Source organism: Trichechus manatus, unplaced genomic scaffold (genome assembly GCF_000243295.1).
Source record: "Trichechus manatus latirostris isolate Lorelei unplaced genomic scaffold, TriManLat1.0 scaffold00183, whole genome shotgun sequence".
NCBI lineage: Eukaryota > Metazoa > Chordata > Mammalia > Sirenia > Trichechidae > Trichechus > Trichechus manatus.
In genome coordinates this window covers 1,237,329-1,261,191 of record NW_004444119.1, presented here as the reverse complement: position 1 = coordinate 1,261,191, position 23,863 = coordinate 1,237,329, and positions in this window count along the sequence as shown.

The window sequence follows — 23,863 nt, the reverse complement described above, 5'->3', positions numbered from 1 at the left end:
TTTTTCAAGTACACTACTCATATATGTGGAATCGCTGTGTCAAATCATAATGAAAAAAAATTTTAATATATTTTTCCAAATTGTGTTCTAGTAAAGACTGTTGTAATTTTCAATCCTTTCAGAAGGGTTTGGAGATACTGATAATTCTCACACCATCACACCACCATATAGTATCAATTTTTAATCTCTTCCATGCTGTTGATTACTAAAAGGCCATTTGCATTTATTTCTTGTCCATTTATATTTATTCTTTGGTGAATTGACTATCTGGGTTCTTCACTATCCAAAATTCCTCCTTGTTGTCATTAACTCTCAACCTCTCAGCCACTGATGGCTTTATTTCTGCCATCACTGATGACTTTGGGACTATCTTCTTCTCCATCCCCACTCATGCCACCACTCTTAGGGACTTCAGCATCCATGTGGATGAGTCTTTTCACATCTGGGCAACTCAGCTCTTTTACCCCCTCACCTGCAGTTACCCTTTCTTCCCCTCCCCTCAGCTACAAACTCCCTTGGTCATACACTTGAATATTCATCACCAAAAATTGAACCATCTCTGAAATTTCTCCTTCAAGGTGCCACTCAATGACCACCACTCCACTCCTCCAGCTCACTTTCCCTAGTGTCATACTCTAGCATTCTTTTGTCTGCATCGAGACATCCCACCACCCGTCTGTCAGTTTGTCCTGCTGTGGTGGCTTGTATGTTACCGTGATGCTGGAAGCTATGCTACTGGTATTTCCAATACCAGCAGAGTCATCCAGATGGACAGATTTCAGCAGAGCTTCCAGACTAAGACAGACCAAGAAGAAAGGCCTGGTGATCTACTTCTGAAAATTAGTCACGACCACCCTATGGTCACAAAAGTAGACTGTCCATTTTAGTGCTGGAAGATGGGTCCCCGAGGCTGGAAGGCACTCAAAATATACAGTGGCTGCAACAATGGACTCAAACATACCAACGATCCACAGGGTTCAGGCAACGGTTCATTCTGTTATACATGGGATCACCATGAGTCAGAGATGACTTGATGGCAACTAACAACAACAGATGCACATATAAGACATCCCCATAATATTTAATAGGTGTGAGTATGTGTTTAATGGGTTCTTAAAATGACAATAGTGAATGAGATTAAATGACATCTCACCTAGAAAACTAGAAAATAGAAGTTTGCCTCGTATTTTGTGCAATTAAGTATACTAAAGCATACTTCTGAATACGTGAAGGGTTGCCCATGGAAAAATATTTAAAACTAGTAAAATGTAACAAAAATATACATTCAAAGTCTTCAAATTTCTTTGTGTGAATTAATTTTTAAGGTTTTTATATTTAACCCGTATTCTTTTCGTTCTGCTTTGGAAAATAATTTTGCATTATTTTATTAAGAAAAACCAAAGCCAAACCCATTGCTGTCAAGTCGATTCTGACTCATAGCCACCCAATAAGACAGAGTAGAACTGCCCCAGAGGGTTTCCAAGGAGGAGCTGGTGGATTAGAACTGTTGACCTTTTGGTTAGCAGCCAAGCTCTTAACCACTGTGCCGCCAGGGAACATCAAATGAAGATAAAAAGATATTTAATCTGTGATCTTAGAAACTATGAATTTCCTTCTGGAAATACCATGCAAGATTCAAGTGGGTTTCAAGTCTCCTTCTTTGGTCTACCTTCAAGTCAATATCTAGCAGAAGATACACAATGAAACATTTGCTTTCTACTCGAGCTACTTTAGGTGGCCCAGGCATAGCAGAGCCACGCACTGCGGGCTGCCTTTAAGGGGGCTTATTAAACACAGGCCTCACTGGCGCAGCCTTGAGCTTGCATATCCTCCTGGAACAGGGTGGCGCCAGCCCATGATGAGCGGTAAACACGCCTCTTAACATGGCGGGGATAACTGCCAGCCCGTATCAGTGCTCAAGACAAACAAGTGAGCCCCAGGACCTTGTGTGTCCTCACGTTCTCCCTGTCAACTGCCATATCTTCTTTTAGGGACTTGCTTTTTATTCTGAAACAATCAGTCACAATGATGTTGACCTTTGGTTATACGCTGGGCTGTTTCTATTGCGGGATGTGCATTTTCTTCCAGAGAAATTCTCAGCATCTCGGTAACTGATACATTTATGAAACACACATCAAAAAAGATAATGAAGGGAAAAAAAAGAAAGTGTGTAGGGAGTGGACCCAGGAAGACTCCTACCCCAAGGCCTCTCCCTGGCAGGCTGCCCCTAGGGGGCGGGGGTGCTCCACAGGCATCCAGCAGACCCTCGGTGAGCCGCTTCCTCTCATGGGATAAGCCAGAACACTAGGAGCTCAATGTAACTCAGGGCAGTGGTGGCTTAGTGACAGAATTCTTGCCTTCCATGCAGGAGACCACCTCATGTGCAGCCACCACCCATCTGTCAGTGGCGGCTTGCACATTGCTGTGATGCTGAACAGGTTTCAGCGGAGCTTCCAGACTAAGAAAGGCTAGGAAGAAAGGCTTGGTGACTTGCTTCCAAAAATCAGCCAGTGAAAACCCTGTGGATCACAATGGTCTGACCCCCAACCCATCATGAGGATTATACAGGACAGGGCAGCATTTCGTTCTGTTGTGCAAGGGGCCGCCCTGAGTCAGGGTTGACTTGGCAATAGCCGTTAACACCAACAGCTGATATAACTCACCAATTCACACACTGCAAATTTCTAAAATTTGAGGATTACATACATTTAACCCTTAGGCACCTTTTTTCCTGAAATTTAAATTACAGCTAGAAGATAAGATTGTTTACAGCGGGACCATAGAAATACTGATGGAAGAATAGTAATAGTAAAAAGCATCCCTGATGTTAAATTGTCAAAAAAAAACACACACACACACACACACCTTCTGTACTCTTAGTCTATTTCCATGTGATTTACCTACTACAGAAAAATATTTAAAGGCCACCCACTTAAATGACACAGTGGTCCCGTTGTCTTGTGGACGTCAAAGTTCAAAGTTGAGGCTATCTGGAGAATGGGCCGTGATTCAAGGTAGGTTTCTAACTGGGTCTGATAAAGGCTTGTAAGAAAGCCATCTAGACACTGCAATGTTAATGTTAAATGACTTTGCATTGGAAACATGCCCAGGGGCCATGTCTGGCACCGTCACTAGCTAATGACTGATGGGAGATCAAGGTGGACAGAGTGGGGATGTGGCTGTGTTACCAGGACACTCCTGTACTAGTGCTGCCTTGCACGTGCTGTTTAGTAGGTGCCCCGCGCCTGGCACTTCTTAGTGGCCTGTACCACAGCAGAGAGCATGACTGTAACCCACGAGAGGCCCCAGAAGCCCACAAGGAGCCCGGCTGAGCCGCATGGTCAGCCCACTGCACAGCAGGAGGGCCGCCCACAAGAGCTCATGCATGGAAGGAAGGGAGTCAGGGTGCCGAGACTTCCCGGGTCCTCATTTCAACACTCTGCTACTGGGTCACACAAAACAAATCCAGATATTCTCGAGCGCCTACTATGTGCCAGGAACCACGAAAGCCTGGGGACACAGAGGGGACAAGGACCGAGCCTTCCTTGGAAAAGCTCCCAGTGCCTCCATCAGCATGGCGAGGGATACAGTGGGTTGATCGGAAGCCCGTCCACCACCGAGTCCTTGGCCACAGGGTGAGGTCAAATTCTGGGTCCCCAGTCAGACAGCTCAGAACGCCTTTTGCTTGTTCCCCATACATCCTTTGTCCCCCCTTATGGACGAGATCCCTCCTGGACAGCTAACTCCAGTGCCCAGCTCCTGCCCCACAGACAGAGTCCTAGAAGCCTGCAATCAAATTACGCATCTGCTGAACATTCAATAAAGGGAATAATGAAGAAACTAGCTAGGGTCTTGCTGTTGATTTATTTGCTGATATCACAAACAGTAACAGAAAGAACAGAGCCTCCGGGGGGAAAGGTCTGGGTTTTCTCTATCCAAAAGTCAGGAGGAAAAAGTTTAAAAAAAAAAGGAAATTTTTCTGAGATTCACCATAGGAAATGGCGCTAACACAATTGGACCATTTGCTGGGCGGAGGTCACAGGCTTAGACCTGCCTCACCAACAATCATAGGCCACCATGTGCCCAAGAGCCACGTTCGTCACTGGACCCCTGTGCATGCCTGGTCTCCGATTTCAGAGCTATGATTAGTATCAGGAAAAGGCCATTTTTAATTGATTAGCTAAAGTTCATAATGTGCTTTGAAGACAAAGAGATCTATATAAACATTTATTAATACTGCATATTATTATTAATAAGTTAATATGTTTTTTAAATTCCAGCCAAGTATACTTTAGGGCTTTCTCCCCCGTGACTGTGCAATCAGAGCAAACCAGCAAAGAAAATACTGTTAGCAACTCACGTTGGGTTTCCTGATTATTGTTCTCTCTGCGATCCCGAGGACTCAACCTTTGGGGTGCAGCCCCAGCCCTCACTACCCAGGGAGTGTCCCCAAGATGAGCGGGTCTCCCCTTATACCTGCAAACTCTACCAAGAGTGAGAACCTGGGCTATGTGGGAATGCTGACAACTTGGGGTTTCTTTTGTTTGGTTGGTTTTCATTTTTGCTTTTTTTTTTTCCATTATTACATATATATATATATATATATAAAACAAAATTTGTGAACCATTTTTAAGTGTACAATTCAGTGGCACTGATTATATTCATGGAGCCCTGGTGGCACAGTGGTTAAGAGCTTGGCTGCTAAACAAAAGGTCAGCAATTCAAATCCACCAGCTGTTCCTTGAAAACCCCATGGGGCAGTTCTACTCTGTCCTATAGGGTGGCTATGAGTCGGAATCTACTTGATGGCCATGCGTTTGGTTTTCTTTTTTGGTAATTATATTCATTATGTCATGCAACCATCATGAGTATTCATTTCCAAAACTTTTTCATCACTCCAGAACAGAAACTCAGTACACATTAGGCAGTCACCCCCATTTCCTCCTCCCCCAGCCCGTTAACCACTAATCTACTTTCTGTCTCTATGCATTTTCCTATTCTAGATATTTCATCCAAGTGTAATTGTATAATATTTGTCCTTTTGTGACTAACATTTCACTCAGCATCATGTTTTCAAGGTTCACCCATGCAGTAGCGTGTATCAGTACTTCATTTCTCTTTATGGCTGCGTAATATTCCACTGTATAGCTAGACCATATTTTGTTTATCCATTCATCTGTTGATGGACGTTTGGATTGTTTCCACTTTTTGGCTATTGTGAATAATGCTGCAATGAACATTGGTGTACAACAACTTGATTTTGATATTTATTTCTGAGTTATTGTTTTTTGATTGTCAAGAAGTTTCTTGGGATTAAAGCTGGCTCCATCCTTAACAATTCCTTGCCCCCAAGACCTTCTAACACCATGGTAAAGAAATCATTTTTAATATTTTCTAATGTTCTTTGAACACAATGAAGGCCAGTCATCTATATCATGCATTCAGCAAGCTTCTATGGTGTACCTAGTGTATGCATCAAAATTCCAGGTAGTTTAGAAGTCTCATTGCTTGCTGTTGAATACAGATGCAATCTCACATCCCCCATAAACAATGGCCGCATCTCCAAATTCTACCTACTTCTCAAGTTCATCTCGGCATCCTCCTCCGTGATACTTTTCCAGATCTTTCTACCTGGAAATAATCTCATCCTTCTTTGGCTCCTTGCTTTTCTATAAACTATTTTATGTCAATTTGCAACTTTTTCAGTTAGCCAAGTGCATTTTTTTAAATCTCCTTAAGACAAGAACTCTGTGTTGCTCATCGGTTTATCACAAAATACCTTATACATAGTAAGTCTTTAATAAATATTTGATAAGTAATTTCAGAGATTAAGACTACATTTACCCTGATGAGCTATTAGAAAGATTTTGTATTTTCTACATAACTGGTAGAAGATGTGAGTGAGCTTAATATTCTTGATCAAAGTTTCCCCTTCCTTTAATCCACACAATGAAGATGATGTATCAACATAAGAAACAGTGTATTGTCGAAAAAAAATTAAGGAGACTTTCTGATAAGATGTTAGACTGAGATGGCATGGAGCAGTCAGGTTCAAGCACAGAAACCAGCTGCATGAAATACAGCAATCTGAAACCTGCCAGCCACATTACAGACAAAGGGAATCTCCAGGTTTCAGAGACGAAGGGAGACATCAAACCAGGGTGGGGAGCAGGAAAAAGCTCTAAAACAAACCCAGGGCTGTTGTTAGAAAAGGGCCTCTGGTCCCATCCTGGCAGGGTAGACATCGCTTCTGCCTGAGATATGTGGGGTGCTGGGATTGCTCTCTTCTGCAAACAGCCCATGTCCTCAACGAGGGCCCAGGCAATGAGACGGGTAAGAGGAGAACTTGCCCAGCCGGCACTGGGAAGCCAAAGGGAAGCTTGCCACTTGGCCAGGAGCTTTCCTGGGAAAGAGAAAAATTAACTAGGAGGAATCAAAGCTCTCAGATGTGGTGTTTGGCTTCATATTGAGAGTGCACAGAGGAAAACTCCAACCAAGAAATTAATGCAATGCTGGGCCAGACCACTGAAACCCAAGGTACCCAGCACGAGCAAAAAACGAAAAATCAAGATAAACAGGACCATTGCAGAACAAACATATCCTGTGGCATAGTTGTTAAGAATTCAACTGCTCACCAACAGGTTGGCAGTTTGAATCCACCCGGTACCTCTGGAAACCATACGGGCCAATTCTAGTCTGTCCTATCCTATAGAGTCTCTATGAGTTGGATTGACTCAACGGCAACGGGTTTGGTTTTGTGGGGGGTTTTGTGCAAGATAAAGGAACAGTGAAAAATTACAAACCTCAGGAGGAAATGCAGCCAGTTGAGGGAGGATCCACAGATGCAACTGGGAAGAAAGTTAGGACACTTCAAAAACCAGAAATAATTCAGCCAAAAGAAAAATATGACATGATGCTTAGGACAAAGACAGTAATAGAGGTAAGAAAATAAATAGAAATCCTAATCAAAACTAGGATGCTTTTTAAAAAATAAGATATGCTGGGGCTTAATTTCCCACCCTGCTTTCATCCTTTAGAGTGGACTGCGATTAGTGACTTGCCTCTGGAGACTACAGTATGGGAAAGGGGGAAAAAGTAACTTCACAGTGGAGAAAGCTGGCAAACACAACCTCAGCCAGGTGATCATGGTCAGCATCATCAATGACAGGTCATGTTGACAATATGTGCTATGTTATGACGTGATGAGAAGAGCACTTTACCTCTCCGATCTTCCTCCCCAAAACCCGTAACTCCAGTCTAACCATGAGGAAAACCTCTGACTAGCTCAAATTGAAGGACTTTCTATAAAATACCTGGCCAGTACAAAATTACCAAGTTCATGAAAAACAGAGAGAGTCTGAGAAACTGTCACAGCCAGGAGGAGCCTAAGGAGATATGATAACTAAATGTAATCTGGTGCCATGGATGGGATCCTGGAATAGAACAAGCACATTAGGGAAAACTACTGAAATCCAAATGAAGTGTGGAGTTTAGTTAGTAGTAATGCACTAATATTGGTTTCTAGCTGTGACAAATTATAATGATAAAGTTAAGTTGTTAACAATAGAGAAATTGGGTGAGGGATATACAGGAAATCTTTGCCTTTTCTGTAAATCTGAATCTATTTTTTTTAAATTAATTTTAAAAATGCAAGTTTGACAGCCATCAAGTAGAACTTCTGCAAAGGTTGCCTGTAAAATAAATACAAGTGCCAAGACAAAATTTCTTATCAACACAATAGCTGCCAGACCAATGGAATGATACCTTTGAAATACTAGGTATGTACAGTCTCCTCAATAATCTTGAGAATTTGGGCAAAAAGAAGGCCATCTGCAGACAAACAACCACGAAGATAATTTGCCATTTGCAGACACTCATTAGAACTACCTACAAGTACTAAAAGACATACCCAAGGAAGAAGTAAATTGAAATCAGAAGGAAGTAGTGAGGTGTAAAAAGTAATCTGAATAAAGAAGTTCCTAAACTTAAATAAGCATCACTGTGAATAATGACATTGAATGGTAGGAGTTAAAAAAAAAAAAAAAAGATGTATAACAAAATTAGTAGACAGAAATAACTTGGGGAGAAAACAGGAAGGGAGATTAGTAAAAAAATCTTAAGATCCTTGTATTGTTTAGGGAGAACACATAACTATTGGTTAACTTTAGACTTCATTAAGTCAATAATTCTTGTAAGAATAGGATGCTAATCACTGAAGAATTAGAAAGACAATATTTAACTTGATAACTAGTATAATGAAGTTGTTAAGAGTATGGCCTCTGGACAAATCTTTACTAACCAGAAAAACTTAACCAAGTTGCTTAACTTATTGTACCACAGTTTTCTCATCTCTAAATGGAGATAATAATCATACCTACCTCATAGTGTTACTGTGAAGCTTTCATAAATTAAGAAGTTCTTAGAACACAATATGCTCTCAATAAATATTAGCTGTTGATGTTAGTACAACCCCCAAACCAGTATGGGGAAAAGGTGATTAAAGAAAGTACGGTGAATCCAATAGAATGAAAGAAAGAGGAAAAAAGGAAGCCAAGAAAAAGCCTGTCAAATAGAAAACATAAAAAAAGATGATAGAAATAAGTCTCAATATATATCAGCTTAACAATACATGTAAATAGATTAAATTCACCATTAAAAGACACAGATTTTAAGGATCTATAATAAACAAAATGCAACTATAAGCTCTTTTCAAAATTAAAGTTTAATATGACAAAAAAGATTGACTGTTAAGGATGGAAAAAGGTACCAAAGTTGAAGCTGGTAAAACAACATTAAGATTAGGCAAAACTGATGTTAAGGCAAAAATTATTATTAGGAATAAAGAAGGTACTACTTAATAATATGGAGTCCCTGAGTGTTGCAAATGGTAAACACTCTTGACTGCTAACAAGAAGGTTGGAGGTTTGTGTCCACCTTGGAAGAAAGATCTGGCAGTCTACTGAAAAATCAGCCACTGAAAACCCTGTGGAGTACATTTCTACTCTAACACATGCGGGGTTGCCATGAGTCAGAATCGACTTGAAGGCAAGCAGCTGCATAATAATAAAATGCACAATTTTCCTGGAATATAAAAGAGTACTGAATTTGTATTAACAAGGGAACCATACAATATGTAAAGAAAAAATGGACAGAACTTCAAGGAGAAATTAAAATGAAGAAATATACAAATACAGTGGGAGATTTTAGCACACCACTTTTAAAAACACCCCCCTCTTCTCCTTCCTCTCAGCCTCTGGAAACCACCAATATTCTTTCTGTTTCTGTGGATTTATCTATTCTGGACATTTCATATAAATGTAATCATACAATATGTGATCTTGGTGTCTGGCTTCTTTCATTAGCATAATGTTTTCGAGGTTCATCCATTTTGTAGCATGTATCAGTGCTTCTTTACTCTTTATGGCTGAATATTATCTATTGTATGAATATTCCACACTTTGTTTATCCATTCATCTGTTGATGGACATTTGGGTTGTTTGCACCTTTTGGCTATTGTGAATAGTGCAATGAACTTTGGTGTCTGAATGTCTGTTTCAGTCGCTTCTGCCATGTCTGTTGGGTATACACCTAGGATCAGAATATGGTATTTCTATGACCCAGCAATTCCAAACCTTTGTATGCATACCCAGGAGGCATGGAAGAAGCGACTCTAGACACACAGACACCAGATGGTAGTTCTCAAGATGGATTGACACAGTGGCTGCAACAATGGGCTCACGTATAACCATGATTGTAAGGATGGTGCAGGACTGGGCGGTGTTTCGTTCTGGTGTCCCTAGGATCACTGTAAGTTGAAACCCACTTGACAGCACTTAACGGTAACAACAACAATGGTAGTTCTATGTTTAACTTTTTGAGGAACTACCAAACTGTCTTCCCCAGCAGCTATATAATTGGTTGAAAACAGTCTTAATCACTCAGCACACAGCCACGTGTCACAAAGATCATGCCTGTGTAGTTGATTAGCCAAAAAAATTTTAACCATTAATAGTTATTCTTTATGAAAAACAGAGATTGAGGAATGATCATGGATTGGAGGAAAATAAGGAGACGTGACAGATAAATGCAATGTGGGATCTTGTTTGTGTCTTGGATCATTAAAAAAAGACGTTAGTGGGAAAACTGGCAAAATTTGAATAGGGTATATAGATTAGTTAAGAATATTGCATTAATGTTAATTATTCTGGTTTTGATCACTGTTCTATGATTATATAAGCTGTTAACATTAGGGGAAATTGGGTGAAACGTATATAAGGACTATATGTATTAGTTTTATAACTTTTATGTAAGTCTAAGTCTAAAATCATTCCAAATCAAAAGTTTTTTAAAAGCTCCTCTAAGTTTCAAACTCTTCTCTTTGCAAGACCTCTTAATAAGAAAATATTTCCCCTCTAATATTGAGAAATTTCACAAACTCAAAATAGAGAGGGAGGGAGCTGTTTACTATCATGCTTCTACCTTTATGGCTACAAAGACACGATCATTGAATTCAGCAAAGCAGAATTAATTCTGAAAATAAACTGTGCTCTGTGAAAAGGAAGAAAAAGAAGAGCTATTTTGACAGATCTCTGGAAGTTTTATGTCCTCTTTATCCACCATAGACCGCGATTTCCAAACTAATTTCCATAGCACACCTGTAAAAATCACATACGGAGCCCAGATGTATAAAACAGATAAAAGCAAAGGTATTCTCAACAGATATAGGGTAGGGGACTTGAACTTCTCTCATCTAGCTTTCCCAAGTGCAACATCCCATCCACACCCCAGACTCCAGGTCACAGCTCCAGGACCTTCAGAGACAGTGTGAGAGATTCGATTTGAGAGATGTGATTAACTCTTCATTCATGATAAGTAAAACAGTCCTCTAATAACGACATTAAATCTACTACTTAAGGGAGTTCCTACGAACACTGCCTCTAGTTAACATATCAAATTATTTTCTCTTGTCTCTCCAAAGGAGCAACAAGTTCTAAAGAGGGCACTCTTATCTGGGAAAATGCAGAAATAAATCAGGCACACAGTTCTCTTTTGGCACTTTTGTTTCTCCCAGGTATTAAATAATAATGTGTGTGTGAGAGAGTGTGAGTGTGTGTATGTGCACACGGAGTTATAGAAATTAAATATAGGAACCATATTTTGCAGGGTATTTTTTTATTAAAAAGGAAGGCGAGTCATGAAGCTTGGGACAAATACTAGAGAAAAGGCAGGGCTCTGTAGAAATCAATCTCCTGCTTTATATACTCCCAAATTATACTCATAAAGCAGGGGCCTCCAGCAGCACTGTCAGTCACGATAAAGCTATCAGTCTGAGATTTATTGTGAGTTTTCTTTTCATGTATTCAATGGAAAACATCCCACAGGTGTGTTTATATTACCAGAGATAGATGAAGATTAATTGTGTGCCCGGGTGCTGAAATGCATTGACATATTTTCTGAGATGTTATATCTAATGCTTTAAAAAAAGGATGATCCAGGATACTCACATAAAGAAGGAATGCAATATCATCAAGGACTGGAAGAAAAGCAAACTGACCATCTGACCATCATTTATCTCTAGGAAACAGAACTCCACCTTGCATCCTGAGGCCAGACATCTTCTTTCTGAGTACCCTGGAAGGTCAAAATGGAAGTTCTTTGAGGTTGAGAACACACTCTGTAACCTTTTTACCTTAACCTTCCCACACCCAATATAATATGCTGTTGTTATTGGCTGTCCTGTAGTCGGCAATCAGCTCATGGAAACTCTATGCACAACAGAATGTTTTGTGATGTATTGTGATACATGGGGTTTTCATTGGCTGATTGTTGAAAGTAGTTTGCCAGACTTCTTTCTTTTGAGTCTGTCTTAGTCTGGAGATACTGCTGAAACCTGTTCAGCATCATAGCACCACCCAAGCCTCCACTGACAGATGGGTGGTAGCTGTACATGAGATGCATTGGCTGGGAATCCAACCTGGGGCTCCCGCAGGGAAGGTGAGAACTCTGTCACTGACCCATCACTGCCCTTCAATTTAATATGTTGTTGTTAGGCACCGCCCAGTTGATTCCAACTCATAGCAACCATATGTACAACAGAACAAAACACTGCCTAGTCCTGCACCATCCTCACAATCATTATGTTTAAGCCCATTATTGCAGCCACTGTGTCAATCCATCACGTTGAGGGTCTTCCTCTTTTCCGCTGACCCTCTACTTTACTAAGCATGATGTCCTTCTCCAGGGACTGATTCCTCCTGATAATATGACCAAAGGATGTGAGATGAAGTCTCATTATCTTTGCTTCTAAGGAGCATTCTGGTTGTACTTCCAAATCAGATTTGTTCGTTCTGCTGGCAGTCCATGGTATATTCAATATTCTTTGCCAACACCGTAATTCACATGCATCAATTCTTCTTCAGTCTTCCTTATTCATTGTCCAGCTTTCTCCTGCATATGAGGTAATTGAGAACACCATGGCTTGGGTCAAACGCACCTTAGTTGTCAAGGTGACATCTTTGCTTTTTAATACTTTAAAGAGGTCTTTTGCAGCAGATTTGTCCAATGCAATACATTGTTTGATTTCTTGACTGCTGCTTCCATGGATGTTGATTGTGGATCCAACTAAAATAAAGTCTTTGACAACTTCAATCTGTTGTCCACCACTACCCTCCAATTTAATACACTTACTCCTGAAATTTTGCTTCTGTAATAGTTCAAGACCCAAGAGGAAAAGGCTCAGTTAGCATTTAAATACAAGTAACTTCAACCACAAAATAAGTGAGGCTCCAATCCTTGCATCTCTGATCTCACTGCATTAGTTACTATAGCCAGGATTAGGAGATGCCCATTACATACATCTCCCCTCTATACGTGTCTAAAGAGGCCTGTAGATCAGAAGTTTGGATGACAACAACATTATTTTTACATTGCACAAGACTTTTACATCTTATCTCATTTGTTCTGTTAGCTCTCACAAAGCTCTGGAGGGAAAAATTGAGTCGATTTCTGATTTTGTTATTTTGGGGATGACACTAGCAAGTAAGTACATATTAAGGCTGTGCATTGTGGGAAAGGCTCTGTGGAACTCCAATAGTTAACCTACTTGTGGTCAATAGAAAGAAGACATATTAAAGTTGTTCTTTGTGCAAGGTGAAATTAGCTGATTAGTCTGTTTTTGTTGTTGTTAGTTGCTGTCAAAACAGCTCTGACCCATGACGACCTCATGTATAACAGAATGAAACATTTGCCGTCTTATGCCATCCACATGATCATTGTTATGTCTAAGTCCATGGTTAGTCTAGGGGTCCTCAGAATGGGGTGCCTACTCCTAGAGATTGCAAAAGGCAATCCATGAAAGAGCAGTGGATACGTATGTCTCACAAGATAAGGAAGGAGACCAACTCCCTGAACATTTGACGCGCAGAGTGACACTGGCACTCTCCCATCCGATGTCCTGTGACACATGTAGCAAGGTCTCCCGAGGGCAGACTGGGATTTCTACACACAGAGGCTCTGAATTCTGTTCAGTGGAAGCCACACGATTCTGCTAGTATTTGCCAGCTAACCTTCACAAAAGGGACCAGTGGCTTGAAAGTTTCAAGAAGTGGAGGTTCAGGTCTAAGATAATACAAATAGACAGGCACATTAAACAAGAAGTAATAGCAGAAGTAGCCTTCATACTTTTTTTCCCTCACCCCATTCCTATCCTGAAGTCCCTGAGTATCACAAACGGTTACGCTCTCAGCTACTAACTGGAAGACTGACAGTTCAAACCCACCCAGAGTTGCCTCAGAAGATAGGTGTGGTGATCTGTTTCCAAAAGGCCAAAGCCTTGAAAACCCTAAGGAGCACAGTTGTACTCTGCAAACATGAGGTCGCCAATGATTCAATGGCAACTAACAACACCAACAATCATTCCTATCTACTCAGGATGCTCATGTGAGTGAGTACATGATGACTGGAGCAACAGCAGTTATTTTGCAACCATGAAGGAGAAAATCAACATGCTAAAGATGGCAGAAGGACAGACAGACAGAGCCTAGGTTCTTGATGACATCACAGAGCTACTATTCCATCTTGTAAGACCTTCTTATTACATTAGTTTAATGCCTTTGTGTCTTAAGTCACTGTTAGTCAAGTTTTTTGTTATTTGGAGCCAAATGCATGCTAACTAACAAAGTTTTATATTAACAAAATGATAGAAATTGCTTATTTTTTAAAGAAATAGGTGTCTATAAACTTTGAAAGAAACAGATGATTGTGTTTCCTTACTGTTCAATTTGTGGTTGAAAATGATGTAAATGTGTTATCCTTAAAAAAAAAAAAAAAAAGAAAACTGCATACTTTAAAAACTTGGAAACAGCATCTTCTGCTTAAAATTTTTTTTCCCAAAATAAAAATTGCTTATCTTTCTATTAGTTTGCTGGTACAACTTACTGACATAAAAGAAGAATGGAAGTTTAACAGCAAGAATTCAATAAAACCTTTGCATAAAAGTTTGAAAAAAAAAGGATAGATTTGCACAAGAAATATCATGACTTAAGTTCAGCTCCTGATGCACTTCTCATCCTTGGAATCATGAAGTATTTTTAATTTTTTAGTTAAGACAGTCTTTGAAACCGAGCAGTAAAATAAACTGAACTTAGAAACTGACATTTGAATTGCTATCTTATAAATTTTAAACCAAAATTTCAAAAATAATAAAGCATTGTTTTCACTAAATTACATTACTGTTAATAATGTTATACTCTTAAAAAACCATTGAGTTGATTACAACTCACAGTGACCCTATAGGACAGAGTAGAACTGCTCCATAGGGTTTCCAAGGAGCGCCTAGTAGATTCGAACTGCTGACCTTTTGGTTAGCAGCCCTAGCTCTTAACCACTATGCCACCAGTGTTTCCTTTATACTATTAGCATATATATTTTCAAATTACATAAATTGTTGTTTTTCAAATTTATCTTGTTTTTAAAATTTCTTTTGTGAGTGTTTTATAATAGTAATGATTTATAACTGATTTTATATTGAGAGATTCTCAAAAAGTTTTACTGGAAAATATCACATCCTAAATTTTGGAAATTATTATTATTTCTAATTAATTAGATTTATATACTCTCCCGTTGACTGCCTGTTCCCACCCCACGCCCTTCCTCTTTGACGCACTACAGGTTTCCTTTCTTACAATCTCCATCTTTCCTAACACTTCTTCCCTAATGCTTTCCTTCTTTATCTCTTTTCATTTTATTTTGTTATGTTTTTATTTTTTAGCTACCACCTTACTAACATGTATTGTTAAAAAAAAAAAAAACTCAACATTTACGAAGTAAAAAATGAGATTGTCATATTAAAAGGTGAATGGGCTTTTGGTTTGTGGTCATATTCTACTGAATGATGATAATGGAGACCTAAGATGAAAGCACTGCTCTCCAAGTCCTTTAACACACCTGGCAAAAAGAGTGGAGTCACCAAGAGCTGTGGGGGTATTGTTGTTGTTGTGTGCCATTGAGTTGATTTTCAACTCACAGCAACCTCATGTGACAGAGTCGAACTGTCCCATAGGTTTTCTAAACTGGAATTGCCAGCTTTTTCTCCTGTGGAGCTGCTAGGTGAGTTCGAACCATCAACCTTTTGTTGAGCAGCCGAGAGCTTAACCATTGCACCACCAGGACTCCTTCATCACATCAGGCACATGAGGGAAATGTTAGGAATGCATCTCTGCCTTTCTCTTCGGTGGTATTTGCAAGAAATTACTATTAAAAATCAACAGCAGACCTTTTAGCTCAGTGGTGAAGTTACCTCCGAGGTTCACTGTTTAGCCTGGGAGTGGAAAGCCCCGTAAAACCAAATGAGGCTAACGAGGTACAGGAGTCCAGTGACAAGGGCCAAAAAGCAGAAGGGGACAAGGAAGCTGGTGATAGGGAACCCAAGGTTGAGTAAGGATATTGTTGATGTGTTGTGAGATTGTTAACCATTGTCATAGGGCAACATTTGTAGTAACTGTTAAATGAGAAACTATTTTGTTCTGTAAGCCTTCATCTTAAGTGAGAATAACAGCACAATGAGAAGAGTATAGTCAATGTCACTGAACTGTGCATGTAGAAATTTTTGAAATGGTGTATCTTTGGCTATGTGTATTTTCACCAAAAAAAAAAAGAGGTTGAGAAGTTAGAGGGTTGATATGTTGTGGGGTTGTTAACCAATGTCATAAAACAACATGTGTACTTCTGTTTCATGAGAAACTATTTGTTCTGTAAGCCTTCACCTGAAGTACAATAAAAAAAATTTAAAAAATAATAATAAAAAAAAAAACCAACAGCAGAAAAATAATGGCAAGAGTATTTACCAAACCCTCAGGTGAGGTCAGGACAAATGTTATTTCATATCTTCTTTAGCCAAATCCCCACACATAAAAACAGGACCAGGCCTGGTAGAAGACAAAGATAATATTATCATTTCCACTTTTTAAAAACTGATGGTTCTCAGAAGATAAGCAGAAAGACGTGTAGGTGAAGAAACCCATCCACTGAGTTCCAAAAAGAGCCTCAAGAAGCTGCTTGGGGAGCTACTGAGAAATGAGTCATAAATGAATTCTCTTTGAATAAATGGGAAATAGAGTCTTAGGTCTTATTTGCATGAGGTCAGGTGTGACAGGAGGACACACAGACTCAGAAGGCTTTGCAGGTCTCTGGAGTCAGCCTCCAGCAAGTGCGCCTTCTCTGACAAAGTTACCCCCAGTGAGGTAAGCAATCACACCCAGAAACGTGTGTCTAGTGAGTGGACTGGCCTGGTCTGACACCTAATGAGTTAAAACGTGACCCATGCAAGGCAGAGGACCCAACCACAGAGCCTCTCTTCTTCCACTTAAACTTACTTCTTGATGAGAACGAATTGTCAAAAGAGGCCCCCATAAAAATGACTAGAAGTGCTCCTGGCAAACTAGTCCAATTTTCAGTTAACTCAATTATTAAAAAGGAAGCTGGCCAATCTTTTCTTCAGATTGACCTTCCTACCAGGAACGCTGTTTAATTTTCTAATTGTTTTAAAATTACTATAATTTTACAAAATGAGCCATGGTTTCCTGGTAAAAGCTCGAAGACAAGCTAAAATAGAAAGTTGACTTTAAGTATTTACTGTTTTGCTATCAAGCATTTAAAGATCTATTTTGACTTATTCTTGACTACGATATTTTAATCTGTTCATATTGAGTAGCTGAGTCCTGTGATCTGCACAAAACATTAGAAATCAAACTTTAATTTCAAGTATAACTTGAGTCTCTGAGTCCTTGGGCAAGCTACTTAACCTCTGGGTCTATAAAAGATAGGGTAATACTGACATACCTCACAAGGCTATTGGGTAGATTAACTAATTCATAATCATTCAGTACTTTGAAAGTATAAGGTGCTATGCAAATGCTAAGTATTATGATTATTAATGCTTCACTTAAAATTAGAGCTAGCAGGGATAATAATTTTTTATCTAAGACTGTAATAAATATTCCAGAACAAATCCTTTATTTTAATATCATTTAAATAATAAAGGGAAATGCATAATCAAATATTTTGATGCTATTGTGCAATAGGTACAACAGTAACTTACATTTTATTTAAGGGAGGAGACCTGGTGGTGCAGTGGTTAAGACCTAAGGTGAGCTACAGCTGCTAACCAAATGTTGGCAGTTTGAATCCACCAGCCGCTCGTTGGAAACCCCATGCGGCAGTTCTACTCTGTCCTAGTCACTACAAGTTGGAATCGACTTGAAGGCAACGGGATTTTTTTCAGCTGATATAAAACTCTATAAAGAAAGAGAAAGAATATGTTTTAGGGGCTTTTTCAAGTCCAGAAGGCCCTGGAGATAACTCAATTCTAAATCATATAATTTCATTTGGATTGGTCAAATTCCAGGTAAAAAATAATAATAACTTGGCATTAAGGACTTACTCTAGGAAGCACGGTTCTACTCTGGCACACATGGGGTGGGTCACCGTAAGTCCAAATTAACGGCAATTGGTTTGGTTTCAGTTTATATGATAACTGTTGCTTTTATTGACACTCAAATATTCTAAAGTCACTTTATATATTTTTTACCTATAAATTGTACTCTAATTCAAAAATGTTGGAAAGAATTTATAATCTTAAAATATGTATTAAAAGAATATTCAAAATCTAAAACATACAAAATTAGGAAGACAGAGAGAATTTTACCAACACCAGGGTTCCATTAATTACTGCAGAAACCCAGACACAGCTGGAGAAAAATGTGGAACAAAATTCTAACTCACACAAAAGATCAGACTTACTGGCCTGACAGAGACCGGAGAAACCCTTAGAGTGTGGCCCCGGACACCCTTTCAGCTCAGTAATGAAGTCACTCCTGAGGTTCACCCTTCAGCCAAAGATTAGACAGGCCCATAAAACAAAAGAAGACTAAAGGGGCACAGCAGCCCAGCAGCAAGGACTAGAAGGCAAGAGGGACAGGAAAGCTGGTGATTGGGAACCTAAGGTCGAGAAGGGAGAGTGTTGACATGTTGTGGGGTTGGTAACCAATGTCACAAAACAATATGTGTACTAATTGTTTAATGAGAAGCTAGTTTGTTCTGTAAACTTTCATCTAAAGTACAATAATCAGAAAAAAAAGCTAATTACTGCAGAAAACCACACTTGTTGTAGCATTTGTATATCAATTTATATTTTACAAAGCACATTTCCAAAAAAAAATCATTTAATTATGCATTGTATTCATCTGTGAGCTTCTTACCAACCAGGATGAAATTTTAAAAAGTAATAATTTGTATACTTCTGATTTACCTAATAAATGGAGGCATACACACACTTGGAATATTTCCTGAAGGAATATATTACTCAGACCTTGCATTAATGACCTTGGAGAACATCTCATGTTCATCTCTAATTAGCATTTTTATAAAATATACAGAAATTGTCTTCCTATGCATTTTTGCCATAGTGTAGTCTTCTGTGTATGCAGAGCTGACATCATTAAACTCTAATTCAGTACAGACATGTCTTTAAGAACATAAGCTGCTCTGGTCCAAAAAAACATGAAGAAGAGCATACCTCAAACGACTCTTACTGTGTTGAACGTTAATGCTGAAAGTTAACTAGCTAGAATATATATATTATATATTAAATGAATCAATTACTCTGGGAACTTTGTAATTAGAAACATCGCAATTCAGGGACTGAATGTTGAAGGGAATTGCAGCTATTACAAACATTTAAAAATCATCAGAAAATAAGACCGTAGTTTGCATCCGTCGTTTTGTTAACTGTGAAGAAGTTTTGAGAAGTTTGAAGAAGTTTTGAGAGCTCACCATGTGTCAGGTGCTTTGCAGACATTATCTCATTTATACCTCACAACATAGTCTGATCAAGAGATGGTAGCCCGAGTTTACAAATGAGAAAACCAAAGATTGGGAAGGTTGAATAATCCAAGGCTGGAATGTGGACCCTTCTCTCCACCACACTGCCTGCCGCACATGACAGCCAGTTCTGGATTTGTTAAAACATTTTTTTTTTAACTATCATAATCAAATTTAAAGTTCAATCTCATCTCAAGTGTGAACTTCAGTCTATGGCTTCAGCCTTTTCAAAAAGGATACTTACTTCCACTTCATATGTATCTGTATCCTTATGCTATTGGTATCTGCTGCTTTTTGCTAACAGGAAAAAAAAATCCAAATATTCTCTTATGACTTGTAATATTGCCTTCATAGACAAGCAAATCATCTTAACTTGAATTACATTTACTACATCAGAAAACAGAATATGCTTGATTCTGTCCTTTAGACATAACCTAATGACAGACCAATATTGAAAGTAAGCAATTGCCTTGAGTCCATTCCAATTCACAGCATCCAATATGTCTAGTATAAAATAATAAAGTGTTCCTAGAAATATTAGAAGAAACACCATTATTTAATTACCATAGGGCCTTCCGGGATAGAAATCAAACATGATTTAGGTGGATGAGCAAGGGGGAGGTAGAGACTGAAAAGCCATTATACAGATGAAACATGAAATGCTGGTAGGAAAGAAAGCACGTGGCGAACACGCAAGCAAAATGATGTATGAAATGCAAAAATAAAATAAAAAGGGAGAAATAAATTCTACAATAATGCCTTGTATTATTAAGGCTGAAACAATAGCTGAATCATAAAGAGGAAACAACAGTTCAGAGATTAAATAATGTTTCTCGAAGTCAACAGGAAAGTCACGGTAATAATACATTTTTTAATTTTTATTTCTCATAAAATCATAGTGATTCAGATTACTTACTAAGTAACTGGCTTGGTTGTGAAAGGCAGTGCGTCTACTAGTGGTTTTCTACCTAGCTGGGTAGAAAAGAAAGTGACAGCCATATGACCAAAATTTATCTACGTATGAGATTTTATTCAATGAGAGAGTGGTTATGGAAAAAAAAAACTAAAGAAGAAACAGACATGATACCCTTAGTAATCAAGTAATCAGAAGGCCCAAAGAAAACCCACTTAATTATAAAACCTCAATTGTTTTGCTGTACAGTTTTGAGATTTACTCATCAGAAATATAGATGGATACCCAGTGGTTATACATTCAGCATCAACTGCAAAAATGTAAAGCATATTTCAATAGGCAATGCTATTCAGCATATAAATTGAATTTAGTAAATCCACTGCATAAAGTGTTTCAAAAAACCATGAAATTGGTTATGCTGGGGTCTAAATCACCTCCTCTGAGTGCCTCCCTCACTATGGAAATGGAAGCTCCTTCTTGCTGCAATCACCCTGACCCTCAGTGCTCACACTGCTTTAAGAAAGTCTTAAATTCATTAAAAAGTTTAGGCTTTAGGGAAGTTAGGCCCTTAGTTACTGAGCCTGGCCAAAACAATTAAAAGTCCAATATAAAGCCTCTCACAAATAAGGAATAATAAACTTAAAAAAACTGTAGTAGAGAAGGAGCCCTGGAGGCACAGTAGTTAAGCCCTCAGCTGCTAAACAAAAGGTCGGTGGTACAAACCCACAACCACTCTGTGGGAGAAAGATGTGGCAGTCAGCTTCCATAAAGATTACTGTTGTTGTTAGGTGCCATCAAGTCGGTTCCAACTCATAGAGACCCTATGTGCAACAGAACAAAACACTGCCTGGTCTGCACCATCCTCACAATCATTAACATGCTTGAGCCCATATTTGCAGCCACTGTGTCAGTTCATATTCTCTTCCTCTTTTTTCACTGAACTTCTACTTTACCAAGTATCTTAGGCTGGGTTCTCTAGAGAAGCAAAACCAGTAAAGTGTATAAATATATATGTAGAGAGAGAGATTATATCAAGGAAACAACTCATGTGATTGTAGAGGCTAGAACGTCCCAAGTTCGTGGATCAGGGTAGAGGCCTCTCCCCAGTAACACAGCTGCAGAAGCTGGCAAGCTCAAGATCGGCAGATCGGAGAGCAGGGCTCCCACTCACAGGCTGTGCAGGTCGATGAATCCCAGGTTCGGCAGATAAGCTGACAGCTCAAGTCCCAAGAACGGGAGATGCGACAACAGGAAGCAGCCGCAGGATCCAGAGAAAGCAAAAAGCCAGAAAGTCTGCTTATATACAGATGGGGGCCACACCCCCAAGGAGACTCCCTTTCATCTGACTGGCTACTCACAGTATATTCCATCATAGGAGTGATTACATTAAAACACTGAGAATCATGGCCCTACCACGTTGACACGCAATCTTAACCATCACAGTCCACCCTTTGTCAACTTGGCACATGTACACATCTCCTGAAACCATACATAATCTCTGAATAAAGACAATTAAAAAGTCATACTTGCACCTAACATGATACAACTAACATGCGTACAATCGAAAATGCACTAGCCCCGTTTACAGCTTCTATTTTATAAGTGAAGGAAACAAAAATACTTGATGCATACATACGAAGTAGAAATAACAATTACAGTCCCCATTTCTGCAACTGGTCACATGGCTGTAACTGGTATTTAGAACTATCTTCTTCCACCACCCATTCTGTATTCCCTTTGCCCTCAGCAAGCACCTTGGCAGGTCGTGACTCTTTGCCTGGTGGGGTGACCCAAACCTTCATCCCTGAAGGGTCTGGGTCATTAGTAGTCATGTCAGAATCAGGTTGCTGTAGTTTTCCATGGACTTTAATCACAGGGCATGGTAATACTAAGAGACGCCCCAAGGAATCTCCTGCATTCCAGATATACTCTTCTTGACCTCCATTATGTAGTATCAGTTTGATTTCCTCTTGGTAATCAGGATCAATCACACCAGCCAGTATGGTAACTCCCTTCTTTGCCTGTTGATCCAGAAGCATAAGGAGCCCAAAGTGGCCAGGTGGTATTCTTAACTTCCAGTTCAATGGAATCAGTGATGTGTCTCCAGGTGGGAGCATTCCTCCCTTTAGAACTAAGACCTCTAGGCCTGCAGAGCATAAGGTCGAGGGGACAGGAAGCAAAAATCTTGCAAGTGGGTCACTAGAGGTAATAATGAGTGGTGCCACTCCCGTTTCCACCCCTTGATTCCTGGACCCATGAATCCTGGCTATGGGAGAAACTGCACCATATATTGGACACTGGTTTAAAGCATATACAGCCTCCTGGAGAACATTTCCCCAACCCTGCAAGGTATTGTCACCTAGCTGGTGCCGTAATTGTGTCTGCAGAAGGCCATCTGCTTCAGGATGATGGGGAACATGGTAAGACCAGTGAATTCCGTGAGCATGGGCCCACTGCCGCACTTCATTTGCTGTGAAGTGAGTCCCTTGATCTGAGGCAATGCTGTGTAGGATACCAGACGGTGGATAAGACATTCTGTAAGTGCACGGATGGTAGTTTTGGCAGAAGCATTGCATGCAGGGAAGACAAATCCATATCCAGAGTAAGTGTCTATTCCAGTAAGGACAAAACACTGCCCTTTCCATGATAGAAGTGATCCAATGTAATCAACTTGCCACCAGGTTGCTGGCTGATCACCTTGAGGGATGGTGCCATATCAGGGACTCAGTGTTGTTGGTCTCTGCTGCTGGCAGATTAGGCACTCAGCAGAGGCTGTGGCCATGTCAGCCTTTGTGAGTGGAAGCCCATGCATAACTTCCATCCCTGCCACCATGGCCACTTTGGTCATGAGCCCATTGAGCAATGATGGGAGTAGCTGGGGAAAGAGGACGACTGGTTTCCACAGAACGCGTCATCCTATCCACTTGATTGTTAAAATCGTCCTCTGCCGTGGTCACCCTTTGGTGAGCATTCACATGAGATACAAATATCTTCACTTCTTTAGCCCATTCGGAGAGGTCTATCCACATACCTCTTCCCCATAAATCCTTGTCTCCAATTTTCCAATCATGTTCCTTCCAAGTCCCTGACCATCCAGCCAAACCATTGGCCACAGCCTACCAATCGGTATATAATCGCACATCTGGCCATTTCTCCTTGCAAGCAAAATGAACAACCAGGTGTACTGCTTGAAGTTCTGCCCATTGAGAGGATTTCCCTTCACCACTGTCCTTCAGGGAGGTCCCAGAAAGGGGCTGTAGTGCTGCTGCAGTCCACTTTCGAGTGGTGCCTGTATATTGTGCAAAACCATCTGTAAACCAGGCACGAGTTTTCTCTTCCGCAATCAACTGATCATAAGGAACTCCCCATGAGGCCACAGGTGTAGACTGGGAGATGGAAGGTAATGTGACAGGAGTGGAGACCATGGGCATTTGGGCCACTTCCTCATGCAACTTACTTGTGCCTTTGGGTTCTGCTCGGGTCTGATCTCGATTATACCACTTCCACTTAATGATGGAGTGCTGCTGTGCACGTCCAACTTTATGGTTCTGTGGGTCAGACAACACCCAGTTC